Below are 17,805 nucleotides of genomic sequence, written 5' to 3'. Positions count from 1 at the left end.
AAAACATTTGCCTGAGATTGAACAAGAAAAATGGTATGAGGCTATGGAAAATGAACTGGACAGTTTAAAGAAACTTAATGTGTTTCAACAGATTGAGCCTCCAATGAACAAGATTATTGGCACACGATGGGTCTATAAGATTAAACAAAAACCAAATGATGAGAAAATATACAAAGCAAGACTAGTAGCACAGAGGTACTCACAGCTGTATCCTGAAGACTACACAGATACATTTTCACCCACAGTTAAAAATGAAAGTGTCAAAATTGCCCTAACTACAGCTATTGCCTTGAATTTAGAAGTTTTCCAGTTTGATGTTGAAATCGCCTATTTGAATGCTGATCTAAATGAAGAAATCTACGTGAAGAGTGCACCCGGGTTCCAGGATCGAGAAGGGGATGTCTGGTATCTGCAGAAAAGCCTTTATGGGTTGAAACAGTGTGCTCTCATGTGGCACCGATGCCTCATAGAGAAATTAAATTCAATGGGCTTTAAGTCCGACTCTGATGAATGCGTGTTTACAAAAGGGCAAGGTAATGTTTATGAAATTATCCTTGTTTATGTTGATGATATTGTTTACATTGGTCCTAATAAACATATGAGTGAATTTTTTGCAAAAGGTCTAGAAAGACATTTTACTTTGAAAAGCTTAGGGTATATTCATGATTATCTAGTTCAGATTGAAAAAACTGAGAAGGGGTTTTGCTTTTCACAAGAAAGCAAGGTTGACCAACTTTTGCATAATCGTAACATGTCTGATGCACATCCATGTCGTTCTCCTATGCAAACTGATTTTTGCATAATCGTAACATGTCCGATGCACATCCATGTCGTTCTCCTATGCAAACTGATTTTTACAGGTTGAGTCAACAAGAGTATCCTCAATTTGAAGACCAAACGCTTTATTGGGTCACTGTTATACATTAGCAGTTGGACAAGACCTGACATTTCACTGAGTGTGAATCTCTTGTCAAGATATGTTGGCAAAGCAACTATGTTCCATTGGACATGCATAAAGAGACTGCTGAGATACATGAAGTATACAAAGGACATGAAGTTGTTCCTAGAGCCGAAACACGATAAGTATCCTGAATTGATTTGTTATGCAGATGCTGACTGGGCAGGTGATACAGAAACATGAAAAAGTACTTCTGGTTATATGATATTTTTAAATGGTTGTCCAATTTATTGGAAAGTTAGAAAACAGAAATTTATTTCTTGTTCTTCCACTGAAGCTGAATACGCTTGTGTTTCTGATTGTTGTAATGCTTTAACTAATGTTTCTGCTCTTGTTGATAGTATTTGGGGAAATCTCATGAAACCAATTGTTATTATGGAGGATAATGTTTCAGTCACGTTCATAGCTGAAACTGAATATGTTGGAGCTCGTTCACGGCACATCAACATAAGATATAAAAATACAAGAGAATGCGTGAAACAAGGATTCGTGAAACTACAATATGTGCCCACAACTGAACAGATTGCTGACTTGCTGAATAAACCATTGCCAGCTGATCAACACGAATACCTATCCAAGAAAATGCGCCTTATGTGAACCAATGTCCCTGATGACTGCCAAAGAAGGAGTGTCACGCTGTGTATTACCAGCCCCAGAGACATTCAGAGACATTCAGTAATTAAATAGTTAACAGTGTGTGTTAGTTAGCTCCACCCATTATGATGTAAAATCCTGCCGGTCATACATGCATCATTTCCTTTCTTCTCCAAAAACTCCATCTTCTCTTTGTTAGCTTTGAGGATGTAGCACGTACTTAACATGCCCTCTGAGGCATTATATTATATTTTCTTATTTTTTGTAATAAAAGTAACTCCGTTTGAAAGCTGTTTTTATTCTTTATACATCGACCTCCAGAAATGATTTATTGCGGTCCACGTGGTCTGTAATTTATCTCCATTTTCTGACAGAGATGACATGGCATGCAGCACTACCTTTTCCTTGTTATTGTTTTCTACACACTCTACCACATCTGCGTGTTCACTGCCTGAGTCATCACCCCCTTCCAAAGCAGCAAGGCCGTCTCACCCAGAAGCAGCTGAGTCCTTAATGTTGCTTTCTGTAACTTGCAACTGGGATGCCATGGGGCGTCCACCTGCCCAATCCGCAGTTGTAGACGTTGGGCTTCCAGATAGCCAGGAGCTTCTGCCGGAGAAAGAGGATGTGTCCATTGCATCATCGGGGAAGACCACGATCGATGATGATGAGACCCTGCAGCTTACTGCAATGTAGAGTCTGATAGGAGGGTAGCGGGGAGGAGTTGGTGGAAGAAGATGACGAGGTGATAGATCCCACGTGGACCGAAGGCCAACAGAGTTCAGAGGAGGAAGAGGCTGTGGTAGTCCCACAACCCCAGGCAGCCAACAGAAGCAGAGGGCGAAGGCTGCAAACCCTCAGCCCTGAGTCTGCTGGTACTACTTCCCACCGTGTCCAGGGGCCGAGCATGCCTCATGTGTCACAAAGAATCTCACCAGCATGGCATTTTTTCAAGCAGTTAACAGAAGACAGGAAAAAAAGTTGTTTGCAATCTCTGCCACCAGTCCCTGAAGCAAGGGAGAGATCTTAATAATCTCAGCACCAGCTGCATGACCAGGCACCTGATTTCAAAACATGACCTTCGTTGTAGACAATACCTTAAAAGTATTGGAACGCCTGGGTCTTCCTCTTCTGCTATGGCTGCCTCGGCCACTGCCAACGCCCCCCCCCCCCAACAACATGGTCACCTGTCTGTCCCCAAAGGGACAATGATGGACCACCACCAACACCAACACCACCACCACCACCACCACCAACGGAAGCACTGGCACCACCACCAGCAGCACCACCACCACCACCATTGCCAAGCATGTCTACACCATCCCAGGGAAGCATTCATCAGCTGTCCATCCCTCAAACTTTTGAGAGAAAGCAGAGGTTTGGCCCATCCCACCCACGAGCCCTGGCCCTAAATGCCAGCATTTCACAGCTGCTGGCATTTGAAATGCTACCCTACCGCCTGGTTGAGACACCAAGTTTCAGGAAATTTGTTAAATTGGCTGTCCCACAATACTCCATTCCCAGCCGCTATTACTTTTCACGCAAGGCCATCCCTGCCCTGCACCAACATATAATGGAGAAAATTCAGTGTGCACTGCAAAATGCTGTCAGTTCCCGCTTCCACCTCACCACCAACACATGGACCAGCAAACATGGCCAGGGCCGGTACATCTCTCTCACTGCCCACTGGGTGAATGTAGTGGCGGCTGGGAATGAGGCGGGAAGCAGTTCAGCGCATATCCTTCCACCACCCAGGATTACTGGACATCAGTCGGTGCCTGCTGTTGCCTCCTGCTCCTACTCTGCTTCCCCGTCTTCTTCCTCCACATCCAGTAAGCGCACCCCAGTAACCTCCTACTTCAGAACGGCCGTGGTGAAACTCATCTGCTTGGGCAAGAGACCACACACTGCCCAGGAGCTATAGACCGTCATCCAGGGACAGAAAGATGAGTGGTTGTTGCCGCTGAACCTGAAGCCAGGGAAGGTGGTGTGCGACAACAGGCAGAACCTTGAGGCAGCCTTGGGCCGAGCGGGGTTGATGCACATCCCTTGCATGGCGCATGTGGTGAACCTGTGGTGCAGAAGTTCCTGGTGAATTATCCGGGCATGTCGGCACTGCTGGTGTGCGCGGACTTTTGACATTCCCACCTTACTGCTGCTCGCCTATCTTCCCTGAAGAGGAACTTGTCCTTCCCAACCACTGCCTCATCTGCGATTTGCCAGGGTGTGTGAGCAACAGCAGGCAGTAGTGGATTACCAGTTTCATAACCCCCAGTCAAGTAGAAGTGCAGACCCACAGCACTTTACACCCAATGAGTGGGCCTCCATGAGGGACATTTTTTCCATCCTTAATGTCTTCCAGTATGTGACTAATATGGTCAGCGCTGACAATTCCGTCGTCAGTGCTACCATCCCCATGGTTTGCCTACTAGAAAAAACCCTTCAGGCCATGCAGGATGTGCAACAGGAGGAAATAGAGCGGCAGGCAGAACAGGAGGAGCAGGCGGAGGAAGGCCCATTTTCCCAGCAAATCCATGTCTCACAGGGTGGGGGATTGTGCCGACAGCAGCCAGGTACTGGCTGTTTTGGGGGAGGAGGAAGAGGACTTGCAGCAGGGCGGCCCCCAGTGCAGCTCATGGGCACCAATGGAGCGTGGCTGGAGGGGGAGCAGGAGGAAGAGGAGGAGGAGGAGGAGAGACCTGTTGCTGAAAAAATCGCCTTGACTTCGGGCAACCTGGCTCACATGAGCCACTACATGCTCCAGTGCCTACGGAATGACCCCAGGGTAGCCCGCATCCTCAACTCTGCCAGTTACTGGGTGGCCGCCCTGCTGGATCCCTGTTATAAGGACCGCATCACCTCCTTCATATCATCGCCCGAGCGGGAGCACAGAATATACGAGTACAAGCATGAGCTCATGGATGCGCTATTGGAAGAGTTCCCACAGCAATTGGAGTGCCCAGTGGTGGCACACGGAGTAGGTGTAGGATGCAGTCGGCAACGCAGCAGGGACCCTGGCAGCACCGCAGGGGGGTGATCATTGGAAGACGTTGGAAATATGTATGAGACCTTATTCGACATCCACACAGATGTACTACGCTCGGATGTGATGTCCCATAGCAGAAGGCATCACGTGACCTGCATGGTGGACAAATACCTGTCCACGTGCATGATGGTTCTTAGCGATGCCTCCATCAACTTCAATTTTTGGGTAGGAAAATTGAACACGTGGCCAGAGCTTGCCCTCTATGCCCTGGAAGTGCTGGACTGCCCTGCGGCAAGCATCCTGTCAGAGCGTGTGTTCAGCACCGCAGGAGGGGTCATCACTGACAGAAGGATCCGCCTATCCACAGTCAATGTTGACATACTGACATTTCTTAAAATGAACCAGGCATGGCTCAGAGAGGACGTTGCTATGCCACCACCTGAGTGAGTGGTTAAAGCGTTCGCTACTACCATCACGAACACCACCCTCACAGTTGTAAAATTCATGTTATGTATGTATATAGTTAGTTATATTTTTATGGTGAAAGTTTGGGTATAGTTTGTGTTTGACTAAAGTTTGTGTTCAATAAACCTATTTTTTGCACAGATTTGTTCTGAGTGCCTTAATGCAGGGGTCCCCAACTGCCGGTCCGCGGACCAGTACCGGGCCGCAAGGCATGTTGCACCGGTCCGCGGAGTCAGCAGCTGCTGTGGAGCTGGCGAGTGCCAAGCTGTTTCCTGTCTCTTTCCCCTCACGTTCACTTGGGACCGCCATTTGCCTCGGGCTGAGAAAACCTTTGCTTGCTTGCTTTCTTCCTTTCCTGTCTTTCTTCTCTCGTCGAAAGTGGTCTATTTCCTCCTTGCGAAGCCCTTGCAAAGCCCTCGCTCTGCCTGCAGCTCAAACGAAAAGGCTTTGGCATTGTGCAGCTCTTTTTTTGCTAGGCTCCCCCACCCTATTCCCGGGGTCCTGGGTGGGAGCGAAGCCAGGGGTGTGTGTGTGACCATGAAACCCCCACCACCAGCTCTGGTAATTTTCTTTTGGAAGGATTCCTTGCTGCAAGAAAATTACCAGACCTGGCAGTGGTGGGCGCTCCAAGCAGGCAGCCATCGCAAAGGAAGGTGACTGTGTCCGTGGAGGCACCTCCCCCTGCTCTGGGATTCCTTGCTGCAATCCCAGCCGGAACGGTGGGGGGGATGTCCTCTGGAACTGCTGAAAGGCAAACGGCGGTCCCGAGTGAACAGGAGGGGAAAGAGACAGGAAACCGCCCCCTCCTAACCTTCCTCCCTCTGTCACCTCAACTCCCCCGCAAAATTAAAAAGGGGGGGGAGAGAGACAATGGAACGATAAGCTAAACCCCCTTTCCGCCCCCACCGGGCCATAGAAAAATTGTCTTGCTGAAACTGGTCCCTGGTGGAAAAAAGGTTGGGGACCACTGCCTTAATGGACGTTCCTTCCAAGTTGTGTCACGTATTGAAAATCTGAGATATCCATGTGTATTTTCATGGGAAAACTTTTAGTGTGTCCTGAGTTCGAATCCAGTCAATGGCTGTACTGTGCACCTGGCCAGGAAGAAAAAAATTCTTTTGAAAAAATGGTTGCAGGGTGCCTAAATGCAGGGAGTCTTTGGAAAGGGCCTGCATACAACACTAATAAACTATAAACTATGTCCCTTCCCAGAACTGTCACCGTTTGTAAATCTGAGATATGCAGACTTATAGTAATGGGATGTAATGGTCTGGTTTGGGTTTGACAAACACGGTTTGTGTTCTTTCTCCACCAGTTGCAATTTGCCAGTGTGCCACTTTTGTCCAGTGTGCAAAGCCATCCAGCTATGGCATCAGAACAAGAGAAAGAGGAGGTGTCCAGGGCATCATCTGGGAAGGATGATGAGACCCAGATCACCGATACTGCAGCTTACTGCAATGTACAGTCTGAGAGTAAGGCTAGCGGGGAGGAGTCGATGGAAGAAGATACCAGGGGTGATGACGAGGTGCTAGATCACACATGGACCGAAAACCCTCAATGTTCAGTCTGCCGTTACTACTGCCCACAGTGGCCAGTGACCCAGCGTGCCACATAGCGCATGCCCTCCAATCATACAGGATTGCTGTGCAAAATCTGGTGGGTGGCTGCTGTTGCATCCTCCTGCTACTCTGCATCCCCGTTCACCCTCTTGCAAATTTAATTTGTGGGCAACCACAGGGCCACCTTCTTTCTCTGCCTTTCCTTTTTCTATGCAAGACAAAGTCACTAGCGCTGTCTCTCAATTTAATTTGTGGGCAACCACAGGGCCACCTTCTTTCTCTGCCCTTCCTTTTTCTGTGTAATCGGAAGCCTCAAGCTGTTACTACTTGTCACAGCGGCCAGAGACTGATAGTGCCACCGAGCGCATGGCCATCCATGACACAGGATTACTGTGAAAAAAGTGATGCCTGCTGCATATCGGATTGCTGGGTCAAAGCTGGTGGGTGGCTGCTGTTGCCTCCTCCTGCTACTCTGCATCCCCGTTCACACTCCTGCAAATTTAATTTGCGGGCAACCACAGGGCTGCCTTCCACGACTCTATTTTTTAAAAGTTCGGAGTTCGGTTCGAGTTCAGGGTTCGGTGACATCACCTGAATTTTTTGCAAAGTTCGCCTGAATCCGCCGGACTCGAACTTCGTTGAGTTTGCCCATCACTACTAGTTAAGAATGCACAGCATCGGGATAGGCAACTGACAGGCAAGGCAGCCTGCCCTGGGAATCCGAAGCCTCACTGGCCTGGGTTGAACGAGCAGAGGCTCCAGTGCCTTGAGCTTGGCTGTTTTCATTAGAAGGGGAACTGTCAAAAAAAAAATCCTGCTTGCTTTAGGTTTGAAATAAGTAAATTAGTGTTTTGTTTTTTCTAAAGGGGGATTCTGGAGTCAGAAGCTTGTAGAAGAAGAATCTGACATTGCCAAAGTGCCAAAAAAAATCAAATCAAATTGTCGCCCTGATTCGTGGTGTTAATTCAAAAGCAATTCCAAATGGCTCTCCAGCTTCAGAGAAAAAAGGGGGGAGGTCTCATAATCAACCACAACTGTAAAGAACCTCTGCAAATTGATGTTTTTGTTATAATCACTCGCAATGGCCAGATGCACGCACACGTCGCCCAACAAGCTACTGATTCCCCCTTTCTGTTTCTTCTTTTGTTGCTTTGAAAATGCCAGACCGTAAATTGCCAGCATTTTCGCCGAGGGAAAAGGTGAAAGTGAAAGGAGGGGAGGGTGTTGGTTTTCGTAATCTCGCGTTGCTCAACCACCCATTTACTTACCCATTTATCCATTTAAGCCTTTCACTCCCACTTCGGACTGTTCCAGGAAGAGGGAGAGGGGGGCTGGGAAGGGAGTTCCCTCGAATGACAATCAAGGACATCAAATCAGTCTTTACAAATGACAAAGTGGTGGTGTGTTTCCCCTCCCCTTCTCTTTCTCCACGCAAAGCTCTGCAATGCAAAGCCAGTTGCCCGGGTGACCTGATTCTCTCTCCACTTTCACCTTCTCCTTTTCCCTTGTCGAAATTGCAGACAATTTACGGTCTGGCATTTTCTTTCTGGCTCTCTCCTTCCTTAATTCTTCCTTCCTTCTTCTCTCTTCCTTCCTTCCTTCCTTCCATCTTTCCTTCCTTCCATCTTTCCTTCCTTCCATCTTTCCTTCCTTCCTTCCTTTTCCTTCCTTGTTTTCTTTCTTTTATTTTCTCTCTCTTTCTTTCTTTCTTTCTCCCTCCCTCCCTCCTCTTCCCTTGGAGCTTATTGTTCCATTGCCTCTCTTTCCTCTCCCCCGTTTTTAATTTTCTAGGCCCTCAACAGTCAGGGTTCAGGCCCGGCTAGAGCACGGAAACTGCTTTGGTCGCGATGATGGATGATCTCTGGCAGACCCGGGACAGGGGTTTATCCTCTGTCCTAGTGCTTCTGGACCTCTCAGCAGCTTTCGTTACCATCGATCATGGTATCCTTCTGCGCTGAGTGGAGTGGTTGGGAGTGGGAAGCATTGTCCTGTAGTGGTTCTCCTCCTACCTCTCTGGTTGGTCGCAGTCAGTGTTAGTGCGGGGTCAGAGCTTCACCTCGAGGTCTCTCCCTTGTGCGGTACCTCAGGGGTCGGTCCCCTCCCCCTGCTATTTAATATCTACATGAAAGCATTGGGTGAGATATTTCAAGGGCATGGGGTGAGCTGTACTTCTCCACCCCATGTCCAATCAGTGAAGCAGTGGAAGTGATGTGCTGGTGCCTGGAGGCTGTTAGGGTCTGGATGGGTGTCAACAGGCTCAAACTCAAGTCTACGGAGAGGGATGGCATACAAATCTAATAAATAAATAAATAAACTCAACCCCGACAAGACGGAATGGCTGTGGGTTTTGCCTCCCAAGGACAATTCTATCTGTCCATCCATTACCCTGGGGGGGGAACTATTGACCCCCTTGGAGAGGGTCCGCAACTTGGGCATCCTCCTTGATCCACAGCTGACATTAGAACACCATCTTTTGGCTGTGGTGAGGGGGGCATTTGCCCAGGTCCGCCTGGTTCACCAGTTGCTGCCCTATCTGGACCAGGAGTCACTGCTCACAATCACTCATACCCTAATCGCCTCGAGGCTTGACTACTGTAATGCTCTCTACATGGGGCTACCTTTGAAAAGTGTTCGGAAACTCCAGATCATTGCAAAACGCGGCTGCAATCTGCCCATGTTACTTCAACACTCCGCAGCCTGCATTGGCTGCCGATCCGTTTCCGGTCACAATTCAAAGTGTTGGTTATGACCTATAAAGCCCTACATGGCATCAGACCAGAATATCTCTGAGACCACCTTCTGCCACATGAATCCCAGTGACCAATTAGGTCCCACAGAGTCAGCCTTCTCCGGGTTCCGTCGATAAAACAATGTCACTTGGCGGGACCCAGGGAAAAGCTTTCTCTGTAGTGGCCCCAGCCCTATAGAATCAGCTGCCTCCAGAGATTAGGACTGCCCCCACCCTCCTTGCCTTCTGCAAACTCCTGAAAACCCACCTATGTCGCCAGGCATGGGGAAATTGATTCCCCCAGCTGTCCCGTGTTATGTATGGTTTGCTGAGTTGTGTGATTGTCTTTAATAAGGGTTTCTTAATATGTTCTGGTTTTCAATTTTAGATTTGTAGATTGTACTGTTGTTGGAAGCCGGTCTGAGTCCTTGGAGATGGACGGCATACAAATCAAATCAAATCAAACCAAACCAAACCAAACCAAACCAAACTAAATATCAAATCAAATATCAAATCAAATCAAATCAAATATCAAATCAAATATCAAATCAAAATCAAATCAAATCAAATCAAATCAAATCAAATCAAATCAAATCAAATCAAATCAAATCAAAGAATGAATGAATAAATAAATAAAGACTGTATTAAAGACTGAAGAAATGTGTTTAAGGATGGTGGTGGAGCCTCAGCCAACCCTGACCATCCGGCGGGATGGGGCTCAGCTCCATCGGCCCCCACCCCAATCTTCCACCTTTGGGGGTGCCTTTGGGAGGGCGCAGCAGTCAAATGAAGGGCGCTCGAAGGGAAGCTGCCTCAGCCAGGGAGAGGCGATACCTGACCAGCCCCTGCCACAGCCACTCACCTGGCTTGGCTGAGGCAGCTTCGCTCCAAGCACCCTTGAACCTGCCCACCCCTGCCTCAGGCAAGCCAGGCAGCAAAGCCCTGAGTTTCTTCTGCAGTGAGAAAGCAGCATCAGTAGCAGCAGGCGTGGCCAGGGCTGGAAATCCTTTATTGGTGCAGCAGAGGAGGTGGCGGCCACGCTGGCAGAACAGCCCAGGAGGCCCTTCTCCTCTGCTGCAGTGGGCCCTCCAAGGCCCTCCCCACAGCGCTTGGGCTGCGCTGATAAGAAGGAGAATGCTTGCCCGGCTTGGCTGAGGCAGAGGCGGGCAGGTTTGAGGGCACTCAGAGTGAAGCTGCCTCAGCCGAGCTGGGCCAGCAGCTGTGGGAGGGACCGTTCAGGTGCCGTCTCTCCCCGGCTGAGGCAGCTTCCCTCCGAGCGCCCTTCACCGACTGCTGTGCCCTCCCAAAGGCACCCCCAAAGGTTTAGTTCAGAATACTTTTTTCCTTGTTTTCCTCCTTTGAAATCTAGGTGCGTCTTATAGATCGGTGTGTCTTATACACTGAAAAATACAGTAGGTTTGAGCTCTGAGAAGAAAGGCAGGATAAAAACTTAAGGAATAAATAAATACCCAGAGATTTTGGGGACTCAACTTTTGCATATAAATCAGGCACTCTATCATGGAGTAACACCCCCCCCCAAGGGCTACAAGCAACATTGAATAACAAATAGAGCTTTGCTTTTATTTCAATACCTCAGAGGCAGGCAGACACTTCCGATTAAGACAGCTCTCGAGCCTGCCAGGGGAATTAAAACCAGCTGTTTTGCGTGCCTTAAAGGGACTCCCCAGGAGGAAGCGGGTGCCAGGCTCGGAGTGAGAGCCAGAAATCCTTGTCTGAGGCTGAAGTGCCGGGATCCCCCTTTGCCTGCCGCTGCCTCCGAAAACACTTTCAAGGAGGGTGGAAGCCCCACCAGCTGACAGGCTGACAGGCAGCTTCCCACACGTTAATCACCCATGAGGCTCCCCCCAGGCAGCCTCCACTGTTTCCTCCCCCCCACTGGCTCCTCCACCTGCCCCCGAACAAGGATCAGAATGTTGGCGGAAAAATAAAGCAAAAGGGGTGAGTTTTGGGATGGGTTTGCACGCATTATTCACTTTTACATTGATTCCTATGGGAAACATTGTTTCATCTTACAAACTTTTCGACTTATGAACCTTGTCATGGAATGAATTAAGTTTGCACATCAGAACAACTAGACAGAAGAACAGTTTTTTCCCCCAAACGCCATTACTCTGCTAAACAAATACCGTATATAGTTGAGTATAAGTCGACACAATTATAAGCCATGGCACCTATTTTTGCCACAAAAACTGGGAAAACTTATTTACTTTATAAGTCTAGGGTTGAAAATGCAATGGCTACTGGTGACTTGTAAAAATGGAAACCAGGCAAAGGGGGAGCAAGATAGAGAAGCCTGGCTGCTGTTGCTGATTCTGCTGTTTAGTATCCCTCCCCCGAGCTCTATCACCACACACCCCTCCATCAAGCCATTCTGGGATTCGAGCCTAAGAGAGGCTCCTATCTCTTCTGGGGTAGAGAAATAGAGAAGCCCGGCTGCTGTTGCCGATTCTGGCACTTAGCATTCCCACCCACAGAGCTCTACCCCTCCACACACACGCACATCCACCGACAAGGCGGGTGGCGGGAGGCGGCTTCTGGTCGGGGCGCCTGGAACTCTTAGGCTCAGTGGAGGTGTGGGGGGGTAGAGCTCGGTGGGAGGGAATGCTAAGCGCCAGAATCGGCAATAGTAGCCGGCTTCTCTTTCTCTCTTCCCCAGAAGCCACCTCCCACCACCCGCCTCACCCACCGCCTGCTTGTAAAAATAAAGCAATGATTGTCCTTTATATTCACAAAACTGCAAACCACAGAGTTTCAGAGCAATTGTTAGTTTAAAAAGTCAATAAGTCAAAGTAAATTACTGCAGTCAGTGCAGGAGCCCTTCAGACTTACGTCAGTCAGAAATAACTCACAAATTGAATGTCAAAATGTCCAGAAAGCCACAGCAAACACCAAACCACAATTTGTCAAACTTTCTTCAACGCTGAACGATAGACTCCCACACAAATCACTCCAACCCTCCCCTTTTTTCAAGGTTCCAGCAGCATCATTAAGTCTTATCACCTATGACCTATAATTTGTTCCTGCGTTTGCGCAGCTGCTCGTCTTCCCAGCATTCTCCATATCCGAGCATTCAGAATAGGGTTGTTCATTAATTCTTCCCCTTCTGATTCAGATGAACTTCTGGCTGGAGATCTGACTGACTCTCTTCCCCTCTCTGTCTCTCCAGTCCTTTCCTGCTCCCTTTCTCTCTCTGTCTCTGCTTCTGGTTCACTGTTTGATTCGTCCTCCAGCCACACTGGTCTTCTATAAACAAATGGCTCCCACTCCTCTGCATCAAAATCAGCCACCACAGGAACTGGCTTGAAGCCAACCACAACACTTACAATTTATATTGACTGGTTCCTAATATGATTTGATTTGTGTTGAGGTGGCTGGAGAGGAGAGCTTGCCACCAGTAACAATGCCTTTTCGTTCATAGCAACATCAGATCACACCAAAAAAATTATTCAAGGCTTGCCTTTTCAATGTTTAAGATCTTGCTGAGGTTCTGCATTTGAAGGTTTGCATTTAAAGGTTTGGAGTGAAATTGAGTCAGGAAGAGCCAGGACGCTGAAAGTCAGAGTACAGAGGAGAATGAACGAAGATTGCGACTGACTGATAGCTGAGGTTTCCAGAGGTGTTTGGAGGCTAGTGGAAGCATCTAGAAGTATGGGAGAGATGAGAGACGAGGAAGTGGAGATGACGCTGGGACTGTGATCAAGCACCAGGGACAACATATGATTTGAGAAGGGGCAAGGCAGGGAACCAATGGAGAGTGTGATGAGACTTTTTCCTGCATGTTGAGAGAGAACAGGAGAAAATGAAAAATGGACCAGAAATGGAGGAGGTTTGTCGGTTTGGGCTGTTGAGCGTGAGGAACTTTCAGAGACTTTTTGCCCAAAGGGCCTGATTACCGCCTCCCGGCCACAGTTATGATGGACTTCTCCATTATTATTGATTATTGTGGTTGGGAGTGCTGCCAGGGTCCTTTTTATGTAGACCATTTAAGGGAAGCAAGTACACCTGATTTTGGGACAGTTAACCAGGGGGATGAAATTCAAGACCTTGCCTGTCTCGACTGAGCGACTCCCGGACGAGCTGCTCTCCTTCCTGGAGGATTTCTTTCCACTGGCAACTCCCGGCTGGGATTGACCACTGCCACAGTCGCCAAGCCTCGCAGGATCCAGCCCCACGGCTGCTCCCGGGGTGGGCGCAGAGAGCGTGGCACTCATCTGACAGGTGTGGGATGTCTCTGCTGCTGCTGCTGCTGCTGCTGCTGCTGCTGCTGCAGCAGCTGGCCGGCAGCCGCGGGGTTGGATCCTGCAAGGTGCAACTGTAGTGGTAGTCAGTCCCAGCCTTCCTTATGACAGCCACTGACAACAGACCCTCTGTTTTTAGCTTGGACTTTGTTATCGATCTGAATGTAAAAACCAACAGACTCTCTGGTCTACACATTTGCCTTGCCATGCGGACCTTCATTATATTCCTGGTCAGTATGAAGGTGACACGAGACTGGATCCAGGTGGTTGTCAATGCTTCTCTGAGGGAGGGATTCTTTCCACCTCCATTAAAAGAGGCAGTTGTGCAGCCTCTCCTTAAGAAACCTTCCCTAGAACCAGCTATTTTAAACAACTACCATCCAGCCTCCAACCTTCCCTTTTTAGGAAAAGTTGTCAAAAAGGCAGTGGTGCTCCAATTCCTGCGGTCTTTGGATGAAGCCGATTATATAGATCCTTATCGGTCTGGTTTCAGGCCTGGTTACAGCACTGAAACTTCTTTGATAGCACTGATGGATGATCTCTGGTGGGCCAGGATAGGAGATTTTCCTCTATCCTGGTGCTACTTGATATCTCAACGGCTTTCGATACCATTGACCATGGTATCCTTCTGCACCAACTGGAAGGATTGGGAGTTCTGGGGTGGTTCTCCTCCTACCTCTCTTGTCAGTCTCAAGCACTATTGGTGGAGGGACAGATATTGTCTCCTAGGCCCCTTCTCTGTGGTGACCTCAAGGGTTGGTTTTCTCCCCCCTACTGTTTAATATCTACATTAAACAACTAAGTGAGATCATCCGTTGGCACAGGGTGAGTTTTCATCAGTTCATTGATGCCTCTCAGCTGTATGTTTCCACCCCGTGCCAATTCAGTGAAGCAGTTGAAGTGATGTGCCGGTGCCTGGAGGCTGTGAGGGTCTGGGGCATCAACAGGCTCAAGCTCAATTCTGACAAGATTGAGTGGCTGTGAGTCCTACCTCCTAATGACAATCCCAACTGTCCGTCCATCACTCTGGGGGGGATTTTGACCACCTCAGAGAGGGTTCGCAACTCGGTAGACCTCCTAGATACCCAGCTGAGGCTATAGCAACATCTCTTGGCTGTGGCTAGTGGGACTTTTGCACAGGTCTGCCTGGTGTGTCAGTTGCAGGCCTATTTGGACAGGGAGTCTCTTCTCACGGTCACTCAAACTCTCATTACCTTTAGGCTCAATTACTGCAATGTGCTCTACTTGGGGCTACCCTTGAAGAACATTTGGAGACTTCAATTAGTCCAGCATGCAGCCGTGAGAGCCGTGTTGGGCGTACCTAGGTATTCCCACATTAGTCCAGCACTCCATGAGCTGCACTGGCTGCCGATTGGTCTCCAAACACAAAACATTGGTTATTACCTATAAAGCCCTACATGGCATTGGACCAGATTTTTTACGGGACCATATTCTGCCTTACACGTCCCAGTGACCGGTTAGGTCACACAAAGTCAATGTCCTCTGGGTTCCATCAGCCAAACAATGTCAAGTGGCAGGTCCACTAAGGAGAGCTTTCTCTGTTGTTGCCCTGGTCCTCTGGAACCAGCTCCCCTCAGAGATTCGTACCGCCTCCACTCACTTTGCCTTCCAAAAGGCATTTAAAAACACATTTATGCCGGCAGGCTTGGGGACCATGAGCAATAGTTCCGCTCTGGCCATTAGTATGAATGAGGGATGATTGATTGTTTTTATATTAAGTTTTAACAATTAATAGCTAAAATAGCACTTAAGTTTGTTTTCCTCAGCTGGCAATTGTAGAACTATTTGTATTTTGAAATCTACTTTCAGTAGGATATACTGCCAAATATATCAGCACCAGTAACTAAGTAATATTTCTGATACTTCTGTACAACTCAAAATATGTAGCCATAGTAGATGTTTTTAATGTGATAATTAATACATTTTAGTAGACTGCATTTCTTATTTGGTTATCTCACATGTATACATATTACTCATGTTTGAATCTTTTAGTATATGATATAATGTGTAACGGTTTTAAGATTCATTTGTAGAACCAATTTTCCAGATAAATATGAAAATATTGACTGTGAATCTATGTGAATATACAATGGGATCCAAATATAGTAAAATTTTAAAGCAGGTCTAATATTTAAAACCCTGCACTACAGAACCTGAACACTGACTGCAGGTAATCTCTTTTCAATCTGATGTTCTCCAAAGATGTTGGACAACTCCCATTGCCACCCATAGCTAGGAAACACACAAGCTGCAGTTCAACACATCTGGAAATGCCTGGGGAGTGATATACTAAAGAGATAGAGTGATATACTCAAGAAAGAATTGGTTAACAATTTCTGAATGCACTGGCAGTTGTGTTTTGGATTTAGTTAAGCAAGGAAATCTCAAGGAACTGTCCCGTGATTTTTTCTCTTTTCAAAAGCTATTTTGAATGCTGGCATTTTCCAAATGTTTGAGGCTTTTGATTAATCCAATTTAGCCCAAGCTGTGCTTATAAAGAAAATTCAAAATATCACTATCTCGCATGGATTTCAACTCCCCAAACTTATAGTATCCCGAAGACATTAGTTAACTAGGAGACTTCATGAAAGCACTCGCTCATGCCACCCCACTCCATCCACACTTACCAAGGATGTCCCCCTAGGACGAACATAAGGCCAAGAAGAATTAAAGGGAAAATAATTAAAAGGACTCGCAATGAAGGCAGTCTTTTCACTCACCCTCTGATTTTGATTACTATCAAAATAATAAGAGCGGAGTAAAAGAGCTTCCTTTCTTTGCAGATCTGAATATGAGTCTCAGAGAGTACTCTGCAGTGGGGGAAAGTAGTGCTCGTCTTGCAATCCCTTCGTTCTCTCACCACCGCTACCGTCGCCGTACCAACCGTCCATAGACCAGCCAGCTCCTCACCTCCTCAGCGCTTCCTAGGACACTGCAGTAGTTCTCGCCCTGCTCTTGCAGCACTAGGCTCTCGGCCCGCTACTGGGGACGCACACGGCGTCGATGCAGTAGCAGTGGCCCGCAATCACTGGAAGAGAGCGATCCTCCTTCCGGCTGCTCCTTTGCCTACGCGGGAGCAAGTGGTTTAAATCGCTCTCTTGTTTATTACTACAGTATTTCTCTTCGGCCGGCGCTGTTCCCGGGCAAGACCCACTTATGCTCATGCTCGGTCCCGGCATGGCTGCCACGTTGCACCCTGGGAATTGTAGTTTTCCTAGCGTCCATTGCTGGTTTGTTTTTTTAATTTTTCATCTCTGAAATCCTCATGCAGAATTTGTTCATAGAGCTATAATTATTTAGGTAGGAGTAAATTACAAATATATATTTCACTAAACTTATTTTTGGTAGGCAGAAATGAACAATTAGTTAACGGTACTTTTAAAAATCTGAATCAATTCTTATCAGCAATATGTATAGATCTCTCAGGCATGCAGTATTTATATGGATGAAAGTCTTAAAACCAGGGGATTCCCTGAAATCTTTCTTCATCTTTCCTTCTTCAACGTTAAGTTAAAAACAAAGCTCTCTTAAGTGAATGTTTCACTTAAGTTGTCCCATCATCCCAGTGCCAAAGAAGCCCTCCATCAAGGAACTGAATGACTACAGACCAGTTGCTCTAACATCTGTAGTTATGAAAACCTTTGAAAGGCTAGTGATGTTCCATTTGAAAGCCATCACAGATCCACTGTTAGACCCCCCCCCCTGCAATTTGCATACTGAGCAAATAGATCAACAGATGATGCTGTTAATATGGCTCTACACTACATCCTTCAACATGTTGAATCTCCAATGACTTACGCCAGGGTCCTCTTTGTGGACTTCAGTTCAGCATTCAATACCATCATACCGGACATTCTCTTAACCAAACTAAATCAGCTAGTGGTACCTGAACACACTTGTAAGTGGATCACAAGCTTCCTAACAGACAGGAAGCAGCAGGTGAAGCTAGGAAAAATCACATCAGATATATGTACAATTAGCACAGGTGCCCCCCAAGGCTGTGTACTCTCACCACTTCTCTCTATACACTAATGACTGCATCTCATACGATCCATCTGTTAAACTACTGAAGTTTGCAGATGATACAACAGTGATCGGACTCATTCGAGACAACGATGAATCCGCATACAGACGGGAAGTTGAACAACTATCCTTGTGGTGTGACCAGAACAATCTAGAACTGAACACACTCAAAACCGTAGAAATGGTGGTAGACTTTAAGAGAAACCCTTCCA

The 17,805-nt window shown here is 47.4% G+C and overlaps 1 protein-coding gene across 3 annotated transcripts in view; it reads right to left on the bottom strand.

Moving 5' to 3' along the window:
- The window catches only part of POMGNT2 (protein O-linked mannose N-acetylglucosaminyltransferase 2 (beta 1,4-)), a 130,349-nt gene that overhangs the window by 9,429 nt on the left and 103,115 nt on the right, over nt 1–17,805 (bottom strand). The window contains exon 1 of one of the 3 annotated variants that reach the window (XM_070726913.1): nt 16,291–16,658. The exons of 1 other annotated variant lie outside the window; for it this stretch is intronic. The gene's annotated coding sequence lies outside the window, so the exon portion shown is untranslated. Of the gene's footprint in view, nt 1–16,290; nt 16,659–17,805 lie in introns of those variants that run through there. One more of the 3 variants, XM_070726911.1, reaches the window with a different exon arrangement.

Source organism: Erythrolamprus reginae, chromosome Z (assembly GCF_031021105.1).
Source record: "Erythrolamprus reginae isolate rEryReg1 chromosome Z, rEryReg1.hap1, whole genome shotgun sequence".
Classification (NCBI taxonomy): Eukaryota; Metazoa; Chordata; class Lepidosauria; order Squamata; family Dipsadidae; genus Erythrolamprus; species Erythrolamprus reginae.
This window is presented reverse-complemented; position numbering and strand designations above follow the sequence as displayed.